A 6,904-nucleotide genomic window follows, 5' to 3' on the forward strand; every position below is an offset into this window, starting at 1 on the left:
AGTCAATAATACAGAGAATTGAAGAATCAAAACATACAGCAGAGGAATTACAGAGAAAAAGCTGGGCGTTCAAAACGCCCAGTGAGGAAGGAAACTAGCGTTTAAACGCCAGCCAGGGTACCTGGCTGGGCGTTAAACGCCCAAAAGGGTAGTATTTTGTGCGTTAAACGCCAGAATGAATACCATTCTAGGCGTTTAATGCCAAGACAGCACAAGGGAGGTGATTTTTGTTTTCAATTCAAATCTTTTCAAATCTTCAAAATTTTTCAAAATCAAATCTTTTTCAAATCATATCTTTTCAAAATCAAATCTTTTTCAATTTTTTCCTCATAATTTTCGAAAATCCTTGCTAACAATTAATGATTTGATTCAAAAAATTTCAAGTTTGTTACTTTCTTGTTAAGAAAAGCTCAATATTTGAATTTTAGAATCATATCTTTTAAATTTTTTGTTAGCCAAGTCATTAATTTTAAAATCAAATCTTTTTAAAATGTTTTTCAATCATATCCTTTCAATCATATCTTTTTAAAACCATATCTTTTCAATCATATCTTCTTAATCACATCTTTTTCAAAATAATTTTCAATCATATCTTTTTTATTGCTAATTTCAAAATCTTTTTCAAAATCACTTAACTAATTTCTCAATTTTGATTTTCGAAAATCATCAACCAATTTTTCAAAATTTCTTTTAATTATTTGAAAATCTTTTTAAATTTAATTTCGAAAATTCTTCCCCCTTCTTACATTTTTCTATTTAAGGGACTAACACTCCTCCTCAGTGTGCAATTCGGACTCTCTCCCTCTTGATACGTTTGAATTTTCTCATCTCTACCTCCTCCTTCTATTCTTCTTTTCCTCTGACACCTCCAGGAATCTCTATACTGTGACATAGAGGATTCCATACTCTCTTCTTCTCTCTTTCATATGAGCAGGAGCAAAGACAAAGGCATTCTTGTTGAAGCTGATCCTGAACCTGAAAAGACATTGAAGAGAAAGCTAAGAGAAGCTAAAGCACAACTCTCTGGAGAGGACCTAACAAAAATCTTCAAACATGAAGAAGACATGACAGCCAAAAATAACAACAATTCCAACAATGCAAGGAAGGTGCTCGGTGACTTTACTGCACCTACTCCCGACTTCTATGGGAGAAGCATCTATATTCCTGCCATTGGAGCAAACAACTTTGAGCTTAAGCCTCAATTAGTTTCTCTGATGCAACAGAATTGCAAGTTTCATGGACTTCCATTGGAAGATCCTCATCAGTTTTTGGCTGAATTCTTGCAAATCTGTGACACTGTTAAGACCAATGGGGTTGACCCCGAGGTCTACAAACTTATGCTCTTCCCTTTTGCTGTAAGAGACAGAGCCAGGACATGGTTGGATTCACAACCTAAAGAAAGCCTGAACTCTTAGAAAAAGCTAGTGAATGCCTTCTTGGAAAAGTTCTTTCCGCCTCAAAAATTGAGTAAGCTTAGAGTGGAAGTCCAAACCTTTAGACAGAAGGAAGGTGAATCCCTCTATGAAGCTTGGGAAAGATACAAGCAACTGATCAGAAGGTGTCCTTCTGACATGCTTTCAAAATAGAGCATCATAGGTATCTTCTATAATGGTCTGTCTGAACTGTCCAAGATGTCATTGGACAGCTCTGCTGGGGGATCTCTTCATCTGAAGAAGACGCCTGCAGAAGCTCAGAAACTCATTGAAATAGTTGTAAATAACCAATTCATGTACACTTTTGAGAGAAATCCTGTGAATAATGGGACAACTCAGAAGAAAGGAGTTCTTGAAATTGACACTCTGAATGCCATATTGGCTCAGAATAAAATTGACTCAGCAAGTCAATATGATTTCTCAAAGTCTGTCTGGAATGCAAGCAGCAACAGGCAGTACTAAAGAAGCTTCATCTGAAGAAGAAGCTTATGATCCTGAGAACCCATCAATGGAAGAGGTGAATTACATGGAGAACCCTATGGAAACACCTATAATCCTTCATGGAGAAATCATCCAAATCTCTCATGGAAGGACCAACAGAGGCCTCAACAAGGCTTCAACAACAATAATGGTGGAAGAAATAGGTTTAGCAATAGCAAACCTTTTCCATCATCTTCTCAGCAATAGACAGAGAATCCTAAGCAGAGCCAATCTGACTTAACAACCATAATCTCTGATCTAACTAAAACCACTCAAAGTTTCATGACTGAAATAAGGTCCTCCATTAGAAATGGCACAAGTGGGTCAGCTGAGTAAGAAAGTTACTGAACTCCCTCCTAGTACTCTCCCAAGCAATACAGAAGGAAATCCAAAGAGAGAGTGCAAGGCCATAAACACGTCCCACATGGCTGAATGCAAAGAGAAGGGAAAGGCAGTGATTTCCACTGAGAAAGACCTCAATGGATGTCCACTGGTCTCCAAGGAGTTCCCTAATGAGGAACTATGGGAATCTGAGGCTCATACAGAGACCATAGAGATTCCATTGAATCTACTTCTGCCATTCATGAGCTCTGATGAGTATTCTTCCTCTGAAGAGGATGAAGATGTTACTGAAGAGCAAGTTGCTAAGTACCTTGGAGCAATCATGAAGCTAAATGCCAAGTTATTTGGTAATCAGACTTGGGAGGATGAACCCCCCCTTGCTCACCAAAGAACTGGATGACTTGACTAGGCAGACATTACCTCAAAAGAAGCAAGATCCTGGAAAGTTCTCAATACCTTATACCATAGGCACCATGACCTTTGAAAAGGCTCTGTGTGACCTGGAGTCAAGTATAAACCTCATGCCACTCACTGTAAAGGAGAAGCTAGGGATCCTTGAGGTACAAGCTGCAAGAATCTCACTAGAGATGGCAGACAATTCAAGGAAACAGGCTTATGGATTTGTAGAGGATGTTCTGGTAAAGGTTGAAGGCCACTACATCCCTGCTGACTTCATTATCCTAGACACTGGGAAGAGTATGGATGAATCCATCATCCTTGGCAGACCCTTCCTAGCCACAGCAAAAGCTGTGATTGATGTTGATAGAGGAGAATTGATCCTTCAAGTGAATGAGGACTACCTTGTGTTTAAGGCTCAAGGATCTCTCTCTGTAACAATGGAGAGGAAGCATGAAAAGATTCTCTCAATGCAGAGTCAAACAGAGCCCCCACATTCAAACTCTAAGTTTGGTGTTGGGAGGCCATCATCATGCTCTGAACATCTGTGAGGCTCCATGAGAGCTTACTGTCAAGCTATTGACATTAAAGAAGCGCTTGTTGGGAGGCAACCCAATTTTATTATATCTATTTTCTATTGTCATTTTATATTTTCTCTAGGTTGATGATCATGTGGAGTCACAAAAACAACTGAAAAAGCAAAAATAAAATGAAAAACAGCATTAAAAACAGCACACCCTGGAGGAGAAGCTTACTAGCGTTTAAACGCCAGTAAGGGTAGCAGAATGGGCGTTAAACGCCCAGTCTGGCACCATTCTAGGCGTTCAACGCCAGAAATGGGCACCAGACTGGCGTTTAACGCAAGAAAGGGGCACAGAGCTGGCGTTTAACGCCAGAAAAGGGAGGAAAACAGGCGTTTAACGCCAGAAAGGGAAGAAAAGCTGGCGTTAAACGCCAGAAATGGGAAGCAACCTAGCGTTTAATGCCAGGATTGGCAAGCAAGGGGGCATTTACATGCCAACATGGTGCAGGGATGAGAAAGCCTTGACACCTCAGGATCTGTGGACCCCACAGGATCCCCATCTACCTCAACTATGTCTTTCTTCTTCACACCTTTCCATAACACTCTTTCCCACCCACCATTGACCAATCACCTCAATACCTCTTCCCCAAAAACCCCTCACCTATCAAATCCTACCCTCTTCTCCATAATCTCTTCACCAACCCACATCCATCCATCATTAAACCTCACCTACCTCACCATTCAAATTCAAACCATTCCCCTCCCAAACCCACCCACCCTTAGCCGAAACCTTCACTATCCTCCATCTCCCCTAATTCTTCTTCTTCTACTCTTTTCTTTCTTCTTTTGCTCGAGGACGAGCAACCATTCTAAGTTTGGTGTGGGAAAAGCTAAAGCTTTTTATTTTCCATAACCACTAATGGCACCTAAGGCTGGAGAAACCTCTAGAAAGCGGAAAGGGAAGGCAATTGCTTCCACCTCCAAGTCATGGGAGATGGAGAGATTCATCTCAAAGGTGCATCAAGACCACTTCTATGAAGTTGTGGCCAAGAAGAAGGTAATCCCCGAGGTCCCCTTTAAGCTCAAAAAGAGTGAATATCCGGAGATCCGACATGAGATCCGAAGAAAAGGTTGGGAAATTCTCACCAACCTTATTCAACAAGTCGGGATCTTAATGGTTTAAGAGTTCTATGCCAATGCATGGATCACCAAAAACCATGATCAAAGTGTGAACCCGGACCCAAAGAATTGGCTTATAATGGTCCGAGGAAAATGCTTAGATTTCAGTCCAGAAAATGTAAGGTTGGCATTCAACTTACCAATGATGCAAGGAGATGCACGCCCCTACACTAGAAAGGTCAACTTTAATCAAAGGTTGGACCAAGTCCTCATAGACATTTGTGAAGAGGGCGCTCAATGGAAGAGAGATTCAAGAGGAAAGACGGTTCAACTAAGAAGGCATGACCTCAAGCCCGTGGCTAGGAGATGGTTGGAGTTCATCCAACGCTCAATCATTCCTACTAGCAACCGGTCTGAAGTTACTATAGACCGGGCTATCATGATCCATAGCATCATGATTGGAGAGGAAGTAGAAGTTCATGAGGTTATATCCCTAGAACTCTACAAGGTAGCGGATAAGTCCTCTACTTTAGCAAGGTTAGCCTTCCCTCATCTCATTTGTCACCTCTGCAATTCAGCTGGAATTGACATAAAGGAAGACACCCTCATTGATGAGGACAAGCCCATCACTAAGAAAATGATGGAGTAAACAAGAGAGCCCACTCATGGACCTCAACAAGAGCATGAGGAAATTCCTCATCATGAAATCCTTGAGATACCTCAAGGGATGCACTTTCCTCCACAAAACTATTGGGAGCAAATCAACACCTCCCTAGGAGAATTAAGTTCCAATATGGGACAACTAAGGGTGGAGCACCAAGAGCATTCCATCCTCCTCTATGAAATTAGAGAAGACCAAAGAGCCATGAGGGAGGAGCAACAAAGGCAAGGAAGAGACATTGAGGAGCTCAAGCACTCCATAAGATCTTCAAGAGGAAGAACAAGCCGCCATCACTAAGGTGGACCCGTTCTTTAATTTTCTTGTTCTTATTTTTCTGTTTTTTCGTTCCCTATGCTTTATGTTTTATTTATGTTTGTGTCTTATTACATGATCACTAGTGTCTAAGTGTCTATGCCTTAAAGCTATGAATGTCCTATGAATCCTTCACCTTTCTTAAATGAAGAAATGTCTTAATTGAAAAAGAACAAGAAGTACGTGAATTTTGAATTTTAAAATAGTTTAATTATTTTGATGTGGTGCAATACTTTTTATTTTCTGAATGTATGCTTGAACAGTGTATATTTTTGAATTTGTTGTTTATGAATGTTAAAACTGTTGGCTCTTGAAAGAATAATGAAAAAGGAGAAATGTTATTGGTGATCTGAAAAATCACAAAAATTGATTCTTGAAGCAAGAAAAAGCAGTGAAAAAGCAGAAGCTTGCGAGAAAAAAAATGGTGGAAAAAAAAAGAGAAAAAAAAGAGAGAAAAAGCAAGCAGAAAAAGCTAATAGCCATTTAAAACCAAAAGGCAAGGGTGAAAAGGACCCAAGGCTTTGAGCATTAATGGATAGGAGGGCCCTCAGGAATAAGATCCTGGCCTAAGCGGCTAAACCAACCTGTCCCTAACAATGTGCTTGTGGCGTGAAGGTGTCAAGTGAAAAACTTGAGACTGAGCGGTTAAAGTCGTGGTCCAAAGCAAAAAGAGTGTGCTTAAGAGCTCTGGACACCTCTAATTGGGGACTCTAGTAAAGCTGAGTCACAATCTGAAAAGGTTCACCCAATTATGTGTCTGTGGCATTTATGTATCCGGTGGTAATACTGGAAAACAAAATGCTTAGGGTCACGGCCAAGACTCATAAAGTAACTGTGTTCAAGAATCAACATACCATACTAGGAAAATCAATAACACTATCTGAATTTTGAGTTTCTATAGATGCCAATCATTCTGAACTTCAAAGGATAAAGTGAGATGCTAAAACTGTTCAGAAGCAAAAAGCTAAAAGCCCTGCTCATCTAATCGAGTTTGATCTTCATAGATGTTTTCGGAATTTATTGTATATTCTCTTATTTTTATCCTATTTTGTTTTTAGTTGCTTGGGGACAAGCAACAATTTAAGTTTGGTGTTGTGATGAGCGGATAATTTATACGCTTTTTGGCATTATTTTTAGTATGTTTTTAGTATGTTTTAGTTAATTTTTATTATGTTTTTATTAGTTTTTAATTAAAATCATATTTCTGGACTTTAATATGATTTTATGTGTTTTTCTGTGATTTCAGGTATTTTCTGGCTGAAATTGAGGGACTTGAGCAAAAATCTGATTCAGAGGCTGAAAAAGGACTGCAGATGCTGTTGGATTCTGACCTCCCTTCACTCGAAGTGGATTTTCTAGAGCTACAGAAGCCCAATTGGCGCGCTCTCAATTGCATTGGAAAGTAGACATCCTGGGATTTCCAGCACTATATAATAGTCCATACTTTCCCCGAGATTTGATGGACAAAACTGGCATTCAAAGTCAACCCAAGAATTCTGGTGTTAAAACGCCAGAACTGGCACCAGAATTGGAGTTAAACGCCCAAACTGGCACAAAAGCTGGCATTTAACTCCAGGAAAAGCCTCTACACGAAAATGCTTCAATGCTTAGTCCAAGCACACACCAAGTGGGCCCCGG

At 39.9% G+C, this 6,904-nt stretch overlaps 1 non-coding gene across 1 annotated transcript; it reads right to left on the reverse strand.

The window, feature by feature from the left end:
- Positions 1-1,469: 1,469 nt before the first annotated feature.
- LOC112768326 (small nucleolar RNA R71) lies at positions 1,470-1,577 on the reverse strand. Its single transcript, XR_003185762.1, has one exon. It is a non-coding gene; the product is annotated as a small nucleolar RNA R71 (small nucleolar RNA).
- Between the last annotated feature and the right edge of the window lie 5,327 nt (positions 1,578-6,904).

This window comes from Arachis hypogaea, chromosome 17, assembly GCF_003086295.3.
Source record: "Arachis hypogaea cultivar Tifrunner chromosome 17, arahy.Tifrunner.gnm2.J5K5, whole genome shotgun sequence".
NCBI classification, from domain to species: Eukaryota; Viridiplantae; Streptophyta; class Magnoliopsida; order Fabales; family Fabaceae; genus Arachis; species Arachis hypogaea.